This window comes from Geospiza fortis, unplaced genomic scaffold (assembly GCF_000277835.1).
Source record: "Geospiza fortis unplaced genomic scaffold, GeoFor_1.0 scaffold97, whole genome shotgun sequence".
Taxonomy (NCBI): Eukaryota; Metazoa; Chordata; class Aves; order Passeriformes; family Thraupidae; genus Geospiza; species Geospiza fortis.
In genome coordinates this window covers 411,039-426,563 of record NW_005054343.1, presented here as the reverse complement: position 1 = coordinate 426,563, position 15,525 = coordinate 411,039, and the positions used below count along the sequence as shown (strand labels likewise).

Here is a 15,525-nt window from a genome sequence, read left to right as displayed (position 1 = left end):
TATCTAATCAACTAATGAAGGCCATCTTAGGCTAAATGGTGAATTAGGATGGTTAGAAAGGAACTTGTCAAATGAATAAATTGGCTAAACAGTTACACTACTTAAATGAATACAGAATCTCTTGAACACCATTTTGAGTGCTATTCTTCTGTCACTCACCATATCCATACCTCAGTCTACACGTAATTTATTTTGTTCCTGGGTCAGGGGTTCAAATGCAGCCCTATGTGGCCACTCAGAGCTGTTGCTGTACAATGGCTTGAGCTCATTCCAGAGAACCCTCAGACCTCAAAAGAAAAAAAAGAAAAAAAGCAGAAATTTACTATTGCCCTCCTCTTTATATATTATATATTAATACATATATACATAATATAGTTTGAATGTATATATATATTATATAGTGTATGATATATATACACATATATAGTGTTGTCTTTCAGTCTTTGGCACATTTTTTAATCAATGCCAGAGTACCACTGAGCCAGACCATGAAGAAGAGATGATCTAGAGTACTGGAGACTAATACAGCCCAAAAGTTGTCAGGGCCTGGGTTAACTTTAAAGCTTTGCCAATGAGGGGAAGGAGCTGATGCTGAGAGAGCTGAATCCGCTCACGCAGATGGTTTGGGACATGGTCTTCCACACCCTTGGACAATCATCCCCCAAAACTAGAGTGAAGCCCCTACATCTATGGAGCACTCCACTGAAGCTAAAAGGTTCATAATTGGTACCTCTCATGTTTCACCCTTTCTTTACTGGCTTTTGCCAGGCATTTTTTTGATCAAAATATTTATGTCGGAAGCACTTTGAGCTTTTGCTCATTCTTGTCTATGAAACTATAAAAGGTTTTCAAGTCATAATAAAAAAATCTTTTCTAAAACAATTTAAATATTTCATTAGCAAACCCTTGTTCTCTTTGAAAGATGCTCTTACATGTTAATAATTTGGAGTTCTTAATTGAACCACACCCTGTTTTTAAAAAATTCTGGAAAAGGTCCTCTATTCTTTCCCCTCCAACCACCCAAGATTAAAACTCAGCCACTAAATGTAATTTCTCACTATTCAGTAACACCTCCCTCTCCTTTCCCCTCCCACCCCCCAAAAAAAAAAAAAAAAAAAAAAAAAAAAAAAAAAGTGAGGTCCTTTTCATGTTGGTAGGAAAACAATAAAATTATACAAAAATAGATTTTCATTATTCAGGCTGCTCTGGGGAACAGATTCCACACAGTGCATTTCAATGATCCCAGAAAATGAATTACTATCATAATTTGTTCCTAAAGTCTGTTTAATTGGCTCACTTAGCCACCTGTTCAGTATAGTTACCATGAAAACATGGTAACAGAGTTGGTTTTGCTAAATTTCTGAGCGCCAGCCTTTCATCCTTCATCCTGCCTCCTTCACCCATAAAGTATCTAGCAATGCTTAGCACAGATTTAAAAATAGTGTCATAGCCATGCTACACATATTTTAGCTAATCAGGAAGGAATTGAAAAGTTATAACAATGCTATGCTAATCGGGGCATTTACTCACTGTCAGCTCTGCCTGTTCCTGGGTGAGTGTCAATTTGTTACATCCCACTGCACATATAATAACAGGGGGAAAAGGTAAAGAATGATATGCATGCTTCGTGTTCGTGGAGAGATAGATGCTACACCCCCCCCCATTTCACATGAAGAAGTTCCATTAAAAGGAGTAAAATTGTGAGAGGAAATTCAGCCAAGGACTTTGAAACTGTTGTCCTTTTTTTTTTTTTTTGTAAAAATAAAGAAAAGAAAAAGCAAGCAGAGTTAAAGGCATGAACTCCCATTTAGCGACGCTCACCACATTAAAAGAAAAAGTTATAAGGCACCGGGGCACCCTTTGTTGCCTGCCGTGAGTCAGATTGCTTTCCTCGAGCCCAGTGTAGAGAAGGAGCGGTTTCAGCAGCAGAGCATAAATACCACTCTCTAAAACTGGAGCTACAGTGTAAACAGCTCGAGTCTTCACTGCACAATGCAAACAAACAATCCCAGCTGAGAATTCCCTGGCAGGAACCAAGCAAATACAGCCCTCACTGCTGACTGCTGTTATTGCTATGGTTGCTTAATCAAAACAGACAGCAGCATGTAAAAATGTAAATATTTGATATTTGTTAATACAGTCCTAAGTTATTGCTCTGGCCTGCTGGTTTGGTTCCATGCATTGGGATCCTCTGTGCAACTCACTCGTCATACATTTCAGCAGAGGAATATTTTTAAGAAGCCATTATCTAAACTGCTGATGTAATAAGGCACTGGTATATGAAATACACTTAATAACTCAACTTCAGTTATTTATTGTGAACGAGGGTGCATTCTCCTTGATTCCATTTCCCAGCAAAATATAAGTGGAGCTTTCATCATGAGTGCTTGAATTTATGGCAAGCAGACCAAGTGACATTAAGAAAGCCACACAATCCCTTCATTCAGGCTTTAATAAGGAAGCCAAGGAAAAATTATCCAAGCTGGTTTGCGGGTGACAGCACAAGAACTTTTTGGAGTCAGAAAGTTAGCACGGAGGCTCCCTGTCAGCCCATTAAAAAGCAAGGTTGGCATTCCCAGATATTGGAACCATGTGTGCAGAGGAATTTTTCTTCTGGTAAGACATTCCAAATATTGTCCCAGAGCCAAACACTTCGGTGTTAGACTAATTTAAGCAGTATGTTGGAATCAGCTCTCAAGACTTTGATCATATGGAGATCGTTTGTTACAAATTGAACTAACCCAGTCTCTATTTCTGGTGGATCAGAACTATGGATTTGTTGAATTAAATGCCTCATTTAATGCAGTTTGCACATGAAAAGAAAGCTGCACTCAGGAATCTGATAGTGAATTTTTCACCTAACCAACAGGTCTACTTTTTTATTACTTTTAAACCTAATCCATACTCAGTCCACACTGTTCTTAATAAGCCCGAGGCTGTTTGGAGTGAAGGTTTAAATCAGCTCATATGTTATGGGGGGAAAGCATCACTGAATTATCAAACCGTGTAATAAGGAACACATTTGAATCCAATTCTAGAAATAATTTTATGAAGAAAAATAAATTAGTTCTTGGTTGTTATTTACCATCCAAATAGCTCAGTGCTCTTTCATGACAGCAGTGGACAGAAAGCTGAAAAATGATTTTGCAGACATACGATTTTCTCCCTCCTTCTCATTGCTATCCCCGTTTTTGCAGCTGAACTATTGTGAGGGTTAAAAGTGCACAAAATAAAGCATTTCCACATATGGCTGCACTTTCTTTTCATTTCTTGAAGTTATAATGTCTTTAACTGTTGATAATGATATTATAAACTGTCATTTAGTGCATTTTGAGTATATTAAATACATGAACAAAAGATGTGTAGTTCCAGCTGGACCCTGATCAGAAACACTGAGATCTGATTCACTGAAACTGCAGATAGCAATGTGCAGAGCTTGTGAGGAGCCTTGTGGAACAGGTAGCAGTTGCAATAGTAACAGAATAAAATAATTGATTAAAATAAAAGAAACCTGACAGCAATTATTTCTCCAGGAGTGGGATGAAACTGAGAAATGGGTACCCAAGTGATATCTAATGGAAGAGTGCCTGGCATGCTGCTACACAGTGGACTGACACAGGGCTTGAGTATATCACAACTCTCTGCCTTGGGGAACTCAGGATTTACACTGTTTTCAACACATTTTCATCTGGAGTCTCACGCAAAATAAAAGCAGGAACACCAGCAATTCCCAGGGACCCTTCCTCTCAGTCCCAAGGGAATCTACATAACAGAGTTGACATGGAAGGAAATGGGAATGCTGTTTTCTGCCCAGAAGGGGCAAAATGAATCTCTCCAACCTCACAGCTTTGAAAGGACCCTATAGCCAAGCTGAAAACTTCTGATACATGGATATAATTTTTAATGACATCTCACTGTTTTACTGGTTTAGCAAAGAGATAATATGCCATGGTATATGTAGCCTCAACCCCTTGGTGCTGTTGCAGGCATATCCAGCCACTGCAGCTGGAAAAGGAACTAACCAAAACCCCAAAAAGGTGAAATCTCTGTCAGACATGAGCCCTGAGCAAGAATTATCAAGACCTTTATTAGGCCTTAGAAGACAGAAAAGAGTGACATGGAAATAACATGGCAATGCCCTAGGCCTGACCAAGGCAAGCTCAATCCCCAGTTTTTGCTGACCATGGTGTTCCCATTGCACCGAGCATCAAGGGAACCATCCTGAGCCTCCCCTGTCCTTACCCAGGCCATGGGGGATGATGGAGAGCCAGTGCAGAATACAAAACAGGAGAGGGAAGCAATAAGGGTGTTGTGTGCTCCAAATCCCATCCTGGGGCAGGGGCAGTGGGAAGGATCTCCCACGGATCATTCACTCCAACTCCCATTGCATGCACAGAGCAGAGTTCATTCTTCATAAAGAAAAGGGAAACTGTTCCTTTAGAGAAGAAAAAAATCCCAAAACAACACAAAACAACAGTTATCTAGCAGATACTGATTTATACACACTCACATACACATATATATTTTATTGGCAAATAAAGAAAGATCAGATCTTTAATGAAATCAGGATGGGTTTGGGAGCTGAACTTGAGCTGAACTCCCCAGATTTTCATGGAACTTCAATTAAAAGGGTTTCAGAGGAGTTGCTGAAAGCTAAGCACTTGCCATTGAAAGCTTAATTTAAAATGAGAAGCATTTTTACACCACATTTCTCAGTGAAATTCTATCCCTCATCCTCATTATATACTTTTTTCTTGAACGATATATTTTTTTTTCCAGATAAACCATGTGACAATGTATATAAATTTTATCCTCAGGTGTTACAACCAGTGCACACATAGCGACTAAAGAAACCATCATTATTGTGAAGAAAATCCCTCTGCCCTCTCCACTCTAAAACCAGTTTTGAAATTTCAGTCAAAATTTGTTGTCATGTATGATATATAAGGATTTAGATACCTGATAAATACTAGCACTAGCAAAAAATGTGCTTTGGGGGAAAGGAGTGAAATCTAACTTCAGAAAACAAAACAGAAGAAACTAATGAAAAATAAAGATGGTTGTTTAATTTCTGCTTACCAGCCTATTCTCCCTCAATCCCAAGAATACAAGGTAAATACACAGCCTCACTTTAGGGCCCTTTTCAATACCAGTGGAGCCACACAACTCAATCTTTGAGCTTTGCCTTCAAAACATATCCCTTGCTTGATCAGATGCACTACAATTCAATCTGAATGTCAGCTTCTGGCTGTGGAAAGAGCAGTTGAAGGGTGACCAAAATGGACACAGATCCTGGAGTTTCAGTGGCTTGAAAGCATTAAGGGAAATGATCCTGTTTTAACCAGGTACCAGGAAATAAGTTACTTTGAAAACCATTTAAATAAATAATACTTTACTGTGTAATGAAACATGATGGAATAGAAATAATTGTGAAACTTTTTAAAGTAATGATGGGGGGGAGGTGTGCCTAAAATAACAAAATCCAGCACTGTGTCAGGGACACAGTTACCAAGACAAACTTTATGTGCCGTGGGGTGGAACCTCTCCCTCTGCCCAAGCTATCTGCACTGCAATTGAATAATAACAGACCTGCAAACCATAGCTGAGCTCTTGGAGCTGACATGTAAGACTAAGCACTGTAGTTTCATGGTCTCACATGCAAATGGCAACAATAAACTGACTGAAAGGCCTTGTTCCAATTAAAACATTAATTTCACATATTTCTTCCAGTTTTCATTTTCCTATGATCATTTCTTCTGTCCTCACTGTAGACCAAAGTCTTCTAACTCACTTAAGAAAAGGCAAAACCAGACTGTCCTCAAAGGCTCTCCAGTCTCCCTCCCTTCCTGGCAGCTTTGTGAGGAGATTCAGGAGGAATTCTTTCTTCTTTCACCCTTTTGGGAGATCAGTTGTGTCCTTATACCTTCTTTGTCCCCACTGCATCCAGCTGTGAGGGGCAAACTCCAAAAACTTCCTTTTTTGTAGTCTGGGAGAAGAACTGACAGTTCAGATTGCCAGACATGGATGCTAGGAAGGTTTGAGTGCTGGATTGTCTCTTATGGGGCTGAAATGTGGTCTCAAAATTCTGCAAATATTCAGAATATTCAATTTTGTCCTGGTCCATCCCACAGGAGAGCCTCCTCCTTTATTCCACAGACATGGTTCCCACCCTGCTTAAACTTCAGTGTGAGAGCATTGGGCAGCAGCCAGCCTTTTCCAGGTCAGTACTGTGTGCCTTGGCTGGTGATTACTGCAAACTCCTACCAGAGCCTAGGACTGCAGGGCTTCCTGTTAATGTTCAGAGCCATCTGAGCATAGCCAGACACCCAGCAGGACAAGGCTCTGGAGAGAGGCACAGCTGCAGCTTTGCTGGGCTCACCAAAGCACTCAGCTTCTGCTGGCTGAATGCCTTCAGTGGAGCAGGAGTCAGGTACTGGGGCATGGACAGGCAGCACCTTGTTCTACACCAGCACCTGCAGAGTGGGTGGTACATCAAACCCAGCAGATACTGATTTATACACACACACACACAGATATGTTATTATATTGTACATTATCATGTGTTACATATTGTATTCTTATATATCTTACAATATTTCAAAACAAAATATTTCAGGTTGGTACCAGAGACCCATCAGTGGGGTTGGCACAACACTGAACCATGTATTAGGACAAGTTTTGATATAAAAATAGATAACCTGGTATGAGTTAGAGGAAAGAGCCTGCAATCTGGTACCTCACCCTCAGCTTGCTGCACAGACCAGAGCTAACACCAGCTAAACCAGGCTGCTCCCAACATGCCCAGGATTTCACAGATAGTGACAACCTTCCAATTCATGTTTTCAGCCTGCTATAAAGCAGCAAGTGAAAAATCAGAGCAGATATTTTCCTCTGCTCATACCTTCCATTCCCATAATTTCCTATTTTACAAAGAGATTGATGCTATTTAAAATGCCAGTCATTAAATCTTTTGTTTTCTCTAAATAAGAAGAAAATGGTTTCTCACAATTTTATGGGAAGCCATCAATCTTTCCCAAAGTGACTTACTGTATGAAAGAAAATAAACATTGCTGTGTATGTAAAGCAGAGCAGAAAGGCTGCAGTCATGGGCAAAGCACAGCTTTCTTTAGCAGTAGCAGCATATTAAAGCCAAATGTAGTCCACTGAAAGTGACATAAATAAGTGGATTTCCCATCTGAAACATTGTTTTTAGCAAGAGAAGCTTTTAATCCCCTTAAGTTCATTTCTAATCTGTCTTGGAAGTGCTTGTCTAAAGAATATTACATTGATATAAAGGATTTAATTTATTAAAACTAAACAGCAGCCAGCACACTACTAAAGAATATCTTGTACACAGTACTCTCCCAAATGAATAAAGCTGCTACAGGTAGAAAAAAAAAAAGCCTGCACAAACACATGGCACAGCATTCATTAAAAATTCACACATTAGGTTCCTGAGCTCTCCTGCTCACTGTGCTTTTCCCAATAAAGCAAACACTTTAGAATTCATAATACCTCTTTATCCCATGTGCACAAATGACCTCCTCTCCTTTATGCACCTAGCAAATGAACAAGTACAAAAGGGAATAGAGTAAGCAGAAAACTAAACATGCCCTCTTCTACCCAAGAGCATACAGAGAGGGCAAGCAGAGGTTCTCAGAAGGGTTTAGAGCAGCCTTGACCAAGATGCCAGGGCTCCCATCAGTTTTGGCCAGTGCAGGCTATGAAGGCAGCATCAATTATACAGTTTGTCAGTCAATTAATTTTAAGGGCTCTTTCTTAGAATAACAACTGAAGGAAACAAAAGCTGCCTTCAAAGTACATTTAATTCACTCGTTAACCACAGATTTGGCAGACTGTTTAATAATCAGCAAGAAGCCAACTACCAAATGATAAAATGGCCTTTTTTATCTTCCTGAGGGTATGAAAATATCTCTGTTTCTAGCAGCCCACCTTGAACACCATGAGACATCTCCCTGATTTCTCCATGGGTGCTTTTAGTATGTAAAGTGGTGTCCAAACACAATAGTGTCAAACAAGGCCCCAGAGATCTTTTCATCCTACACACTAATCATGAAAAAACTTGCAGAAATTTTCTGAAAATGAGCAGCCAATTGTCATAAGGGAAGATTTAGTCTTCAAGGAACAACCTTCACCTTCAAAAATGTAGTTACTATGGGGCCTCTTTCCTAATTTTTGCAGTTTGATATAGTATAGGTCTCCAGGGGTTTTTTCTGTCTTGACAAAAGAGACAATATTTATTGGAAAAATTCTGCTCTGCTGTGGCACAGTGTGTGTGTTGTGACTCACATTACACCCATTGCTTCCTTCTGAAGTCAGAATGGAAGCTCACTGCTACAAGTGAGATCAGAATTTGGTCACACATTGTTATCACACTGGATCTTGGATGACGTTGCACATGACACAGTTTCCATTTCCCATTCCTCTCAATTATGGCCAGCAGCCATCCTGCCTCCATTTCAAGCCCACATAGCTTAAGTCAAATGGGGTCAGGATTGGTCAATGCTGGAAGGTCTCCAAAGGAAACCATGAGGCAGGCAGAGGTATAATTCAGGGATTAAGATTTAAACCTGCAGAGAAACATGTTGCTGAGGAGTCAGTTTCTTAGTAGGTGTTTTCTGCAAGGCAGTCTTGGGTTGGGGCTGATGCTGACTAAACACACCCCTCGCCAGCCAGGGAAAGAAAAACAGACTCAGCAAGCCATACTGGCTTTTGTCCTACTACACCATACCAAAGTGAAGTGATTCTCATTCTATTACCTGCACACAGCTGTGGCAGCTCTAGCAGCATGGACACAGCCTGGTGTGAGCAGGAGGAACACTGGCTTGCCTGAGCTCTCGCAAAATAAATTGTCCATGAAACCGGGGGCCTATCACAGGAAACCATTTTTCATAGGGTGTTATTTAAATGCATATTCTAACTCAATAGCAAGGACAAGGAGAAAAATGCTCATCTTTAAGGAAAAATTAATTAGCACAGAAAATAAAGTCTTCTGCCTAACAGGAAATCCCTTTTATTCCCTGTATTCTTCCCACCATTTTAGGTGGTCTTGTAGCACAGTCAAGTGGTACTTACTGACAATTTTATCTTGGGTAAAAGTCCATGAAAACATTAAAACATGAACAAGTCATCAAGTCAGTTTATGAATCAATATACAGATTTCTTCCATACCCATAGCTGATTTCCATAACCATGAGCGTGCTGAAATCCTGTCTAGATGCCAAATCAATTTTTCTTATATATGAACATCACAGCTACTTGAGAAAGGGAATCTGTGCCAAAAACCTCACGCTCTTAACTAATTATTTCTGTGACTCCCTCCTTGCAAAGCACAATGACTGCCACATAAATACACACAACATTTATTAGAAGCAGGCACACTTCCCACAGGTTCAGCCTGAGTGCAGCAACATCCCTGACAAGCTCATCTTCCCAAAATGTGCAGCCAGCCTTTATCACAAGAAATAGTTCTGCGTTTCCCAGGACTTTTTTGCTGTGAAATATTCAAGGACTTATCGTCTCAGGCAGGGCAGCCAGGAGGGTATGGAAATTCCCAGCTCTCCATGAATGCATCCTGCAGAGACAACTGTTGTCTGGCATTTACTTTCACTGGTCACTGATCCTGGTCTTGCTCAGAGTCATTGTGGAGCTGCTGCCTGTGAGATGAGAGCAATACTTTATGTAAATAATGTCCAAGTAGAGGAACTAATCATTAATGCAGACTGTTCTGAAAGTAAAAGCAAACAGCATTTGGCAGGGAAAACTATTAATGAGAGGGTCATCAGGGAATTCATTCTGCAAACCACATGGAGATTTGCAGGTTATTTCCTTGTGAGGCATCTCAGAGCAGATGTTGTGCAAGTACCACTGATGGGAATCAGGAGAAAAGTGGGGTTAAGGTGCTGGGTCAGTGCTGATGGCCAAGTAGAGGGAAGACAAGAGGCTGTCAGGACAGCAGGGCCTGAGGAGGTGTGGGCTAGTATTGACAGGCTACAAGTACACTGATGTAATGAACTCCCATCACACAACAGGGACAGCACTGGGGTAGGTGATGGTTGGGTCTTGGCTCCATCCTCCTGTTGTTTTTGGGCTTTCTGGACTTCAGGCACCATTGTGCTTCTGTGGGGGTATAAATGTGTGAATGTGTGTGTAAGAATGAAGAGCTAATCTAAGCTAACCCTTGTCTTTCATAGGTGGCTTCTGTCGTTGAAAAATAAAGTGGATACAGAGGAGGAAAGAAATCCCTCTCTTGTGTTCCACATTAGTATATGGTTTTGTTGAATTAACTGCTGGCCCTTGCCATCCCACCACCCACAGCCTGAGCCCTTGGCTACCCTTCCCCATGGACTTCCCTTGAGACAGAATGAGTTTTCATCATTTCAAGCACTAGCAGTAACAAGAAAAGGAAATGTCCTACTCAAACATCGCTCAAATTGCTACATACATAAGTTACAAATTAAATATATTATGCAAAAATCTGAATCACTCATATAAAGCAAGAAGACAGAATGCATTCCAGGCTGCCTGGTGATGTGATGAGTATCTGAGGAAGGTCTGAAGGAAAACTGCTTCCCTCATTAATAAGGTCTGGAACACTAGCGCAGTGTCCTTCCTCAATGCATTTACAGGAGACAATACCAACTAGTGGAAGGTGCACAGCAGGTGTATTCACTGCCTGAGTTACCACTGGAGTCCAAGTTCCCCAAAAATTTGAGAGCAGCACTGTGCCAAAGCCATGAGGCAAAGCTCTGGGCATTGAGGCACTAATTCTGTGGTATCTTCTGGCGCTCCATAGCCTTGAACCCCCACCCACATTGGTACCCTGAGCACTGATCTGTCTCTGAGGATTTGTTTGAGTACATGTAACTGGCACTTCCATGCTCTGTCCTAATTTCTAGGTACATTTCACTTCACTGGTGAGAAACCTCTGTCCCCTGTGCTGATCCCTCAGTGGGCACTGGATGCTGCCAGGTGCTGCTCCCTGGGGATTATCACTCTGCCTCCCTGCCCTGCCCCAGCTGAGCTGTGCCACAGGAAATGCCACAGCCATCCCACACTGCAAAGCCGAGCTCCTCCAGATTCCTGTTGGGAACAGAACAGGAAAAGTGGGTTTTGAGCAAGTGTTCTCTGCTGCAATGAGGCCTAGACTTTCTCAGTGCTCCCATGGAAACTGTCCATACTTCCTGGCTTGTAACACCCAAAGACAGCAGTGCTGCAGGCAGGCTGCATCTTAGCCAGCAGAGACCTTTTTACACCCTTCGTTTCAGATCAAGCACACATGGTTCCAAGCTCTGCACTTAAACCCATGGCACCTCTGAGAAGGAAATAATCCAGTAATTGCTTACAACACATGGGCAGCGCCACTTTGCAACATCATCTTGCCATTTGCAAAAATAAGCTAAATAGCTAAGTAGAAGTAAAAGCTACAGACAGGACAAAGCCTGTCTGTGTAACAGATCCGTAACTTTTCTGGGTGTTTGGTGCATCAGTATCCTAAACATTATCCTAAAAAATTTTCTTACAATCTAATGGCCAATTCTCAGTCTAATGGCATTGGAGCTGCAGAACTAAAGCACTCAGTATGACTCAGAACTGAGCATATTCTACCTCTGTGCTGTAGTTTATATAAGGAGATCATAACCTCCTCTGGCACCATAAATAACCATGCCTCTGCAGCAGCAGGGCCAGGCACGACGGACGAAATCACTGAAATTGCTAACCAAACAAGCAGAAGGAGTTATTAAAGAGCGCTTAGGCTTCCACATGTTTATTTTCAATGATTTCCACTGCAAGCACAGCCTTAGCTCTCCCAAAGAGCCAGGACACTGATTCTGCTCTCATTAAACAATGCCCTGTCATCAAGCCGAGACGCTGGATAAAATGCATGATTATTAATCCCTTCTACATAATTATAGATGACCAGAAAGAGAAAGGGGAGACCGCACCAGTGGAACAACTTCACTCACCAGAAGAGAGAACAAACAAGGATGATTGCAGATGTTATAAATGTTTCTAATTCAACTAAGCAGTAATTTTTTGTTTTTCCAAGTAGCATCCATTGGGTTTTGCCAACAGCTATGAACATACACGATGTGCTTAGTAAGGTTGCAATTCTAGTACATATAGAAGGAGGCAGTGTTTTTGTTAAAAATAAAATTAACAAGCCTTTACTTCATTGACAAAATCAGTTTTTGCTTAATAAAATTACAAACCTGCAGTCAGAGCCTGACTGATAAACTGGTGACCCAGCTCCAGTGTATTGTTTCCATGCACATTTTGTGAAGGTATGTGTATGCCTTTGGCTGTTTTTTGTTAATCTGGGTAGAGGAGCCAGGAGCAGCCATGGAGGGTGGTGTGATAATGACCAGGACAAGTTTTCAGATGAAAAGCGAAGTTGCTTGATAAGAAACAATATGTCCTCTGTTCTCTTTTCAAGAGGCTGTGGTGACACCATGTGTGAAGGGAGGTTAAGCAACTATATTCCTGAAGGAGAAGGAGGGATGCAATGGCAACAGCAAAGAGTCAGAGGTTCAGAGATCATTTACAAATATCTGTGTGATATTTGTAGGAAGTCTGTGTGACTTCCTGGGCTGCTGAGCCCAGGACGAGGTGGCACTTGTGTCTGGGAAGATATTCCCAAGCTAAGGAAGAGGCGTTGGGTGAGTTGGGCAATGGGCAGAGGAGCAGGGCAAGAGCAGAACTGTGATAAATGAGTTACAAGACAGGAGCAGGAGCCACAGGAACATGTGAGGGTTGCAGCTATGGAGTCTTCGCTCCACAAGAATTGATACCAGATGACTCAGCTGTACAAATCTGATACAGATCACACTATGGGCATGTGACTGCCTCTACCAAATTAGATACAGCACATGATGGGAGCCTGTGCCAGCTTCACTCAGGCTGTTGAAAGACAGACAATGAGGATGAAGAGCCCTAAAGACAGTGCGGAGCAGTCAACCACCACCTATTCAAACTGGGATCTTCTCCCCAGAACTTTTCCTCCAAAATGGTGAACAAGCTTAAACCTGTGGTGGTGGGATATACTGGGACAGTGCTTTGCATCACAGGGGCATGACATATTCCACTCAGTAGCTGGAGAACAGAGCCAGATGAGCTGTGTCACTGACAGCAGCCAGTGCTGCATCACACACAGGTGGGAGGGTGTGTGGCACCCCCACAGCACAGGGGCTCTGCTCCAGCAGCTGGGAACAGAAGGAATGGGGTGATTTCTAACTGGGACCCAAGGCAGCAGATGGTGTTTAAAAGCTTGACTTTCTCTTGGCCCTGCTGTAGAATACAGGTCTAACACCCAGACTGTACTGCTTGCAGCGTCCCAGGAAGTCAGATTTGCAAAACTCTGAGGAAACTGAAATCAACACACACTTGAGAAAACCCCCCAAACTAGCAACCCAGATTCCAAACTCAAACCTTCTGGTCAGTTCATGCAAGGCTATTTTTCATTTTACTTATCACTGCCACCAACGCTTTGCTTAGTCTTGAAGAAAATGTTGTCATTCCACAGTCAGATGTTTTTACATGTACATCCATCATGGCCTGATATATCCTGACCTTGGTTAAAACTTGTGTTTTCTAAATTGCACTTTTATGTTGAGCAAGCCCTTAGGCTACGCTGTTAAAAGTTTACATTGAAAAATCATTTATAATTGGTTTGTTTGAGTTTGCCTGCTTTGCCTGCTGCAAAGTCACCAGAAAGGGCAGTATTAGTTAGCAATGACTTATATAAAGTCTAGACAATAAAAAGGAAATTATCTTACTTTTTTTAAAAGCTTTAAGTATCTTACCAATTCTAACGAACAAATCTTATATAAATTACATTTAAGGAAAAAAAATTGCTGTACAATTTACAGCAAAGCTGTTCCATTTGAATAATTTATTTTTTCTTGAAGTATTTTCAGGATATACACACATTGCTCAAATAAAAATACGATTATTGTGAAATTGAGACAGCCAACACAAAATTTTAATTTATTCCATTTGTTACGCAAAATCTTGGTTGGAGAATTAAACAATAAATTTTAGTTTATTGCATAATGTCCTAAGTTTCACTATAAAAGACTTGTTTTCATTTTGGGAAGATAATTATGACAATTGCACAGAATTTTTAAATAGTGCACACAACAGAAAACTTTCCAGAGCTCCAACAAACCCTTCGCTGCACATATTGTTTCAGCAAAATTAAGGAGTCAGCTCGTCTGGGTTAGACACTGAGGGATTGAGCTTTTAGTTCCAGACATCCTTTCCAAGTGTCTGACATAACTTTGCAAAGCCTTATTAAACATGAATTAATGAATCATTGGAGCTGATTTTATTTATTCACAATGTCACTGTGAAAAGACAGAGGAGTTTTGGATCATGGCACTCTGCAGCACTTGATGTTATTTTAGTTCATAATTGGTGGTGACAAAGCCACAAAACGCTTAGAGCATTTGGCTAATGCCAAAAAAACATAATAGCAGGCACAGAATTTATCTTACATCTACCTTCATTTGGAAGCAGATTATTTTGTCATCCTTGAGGAGACTGACAAGAGACCCCAATTTCTGTGTTGGTTCAGATCATAGCTCGCTGCCTGCCCTGCCCACATGTGTTGCAGTTTATGCTGCTGTCACCTGATACCCTGGAGGTCAGCGTGGCGGGGGGCGCTGAGGAAGGACTGACAATACAAGAATGACTGCGAGCAAAAGGCATTCTTCAGGGCTGATTCTGATCTCAGAGCAGCCAAAGATCAGCATGTATTTAAACAGATAGGGTTACTTTAAATAAATGTACAGTAGCAAAAATTCCAGGAAACCCTAAGGCAAACTGGAAAAAATAATCTGCTCTGTTTCCTTGTAGTCCTTTCCTATTTTGTATTGGAAAAAAAACTAAGAAGCGGGTTTTTTTCCCCAACACAAAGAACAGCTGAAATAGAAAAAGGAGAGAGGACTAACAGGCTTTTACCGCAGGGCTTTGCTCAGCCCGAAGACAACCTCTAACTCAAGAAATATTCCCTTCTTTCATCTCTCCCATTTTTCACTGACAAAGGCAACAGACTGTAGGCAAACACAAGAAATGTGAATCTCCATCCTTGAGCTGTTTCTTGATCCCTTTCCTATTTTTACTTCCCATCTTCTATTCTCTTACAGACCCATCCTTTCCCGACAGCTCTGGGCACATATTTTTTGAAGTAAATGAAGCTGATTGAGATCTTGCTGACCCAGGTTAAACACAGATTCATGTCATGAAAGCCAGAGGAGCTGTATCAATATCAAACCAGTGTGAACAAAAGTAGAATCAGACCCAACGGCATAAAGGTATGGAAACATATATGTCCCAGTTGCCTCTTATTCACATCAGTTTAATGTTAATGAAGTGCCATTGGCTTCAGAGGAATGGTTGCTGACTTACAGAAGTAGAAGTAACTGGAGATGCCAACAGCGCATGTGTTGTTTGGCACCGCTCTCCCTGTGCAGAGCAGGAGGAACGCCAGGAGAGCCAGGAATG

At 41.3% G+C, this 15,525-nt stretch overlaps 1 long non-coding RNA gene across 1 annotated transcript in view; it reads right to left on the bottom strand.

The window, feature by feature from the left end:
- Positions 1-4,256, bottom strand: part of LOC115948046 — a 5,450-nt gene extending 1,194 nt beyond the window's left edge. Inside the window, exons 1-2 of the long non-coding RNA XR_004081909.1 lie at positions 4,243-4,256; positions 171-287 (exon numbers count right to left, since the gene is read on the bottom strand). This is a non-coding gene — a long non-coding RNA (uncharacterized LOC115948046). The remainder of the gene's footprint in view (positions 1-170; positions 288-4,242) is intronic.
- Positions 4,257-15,525: the final 11,269 nt, after the last annotated feature.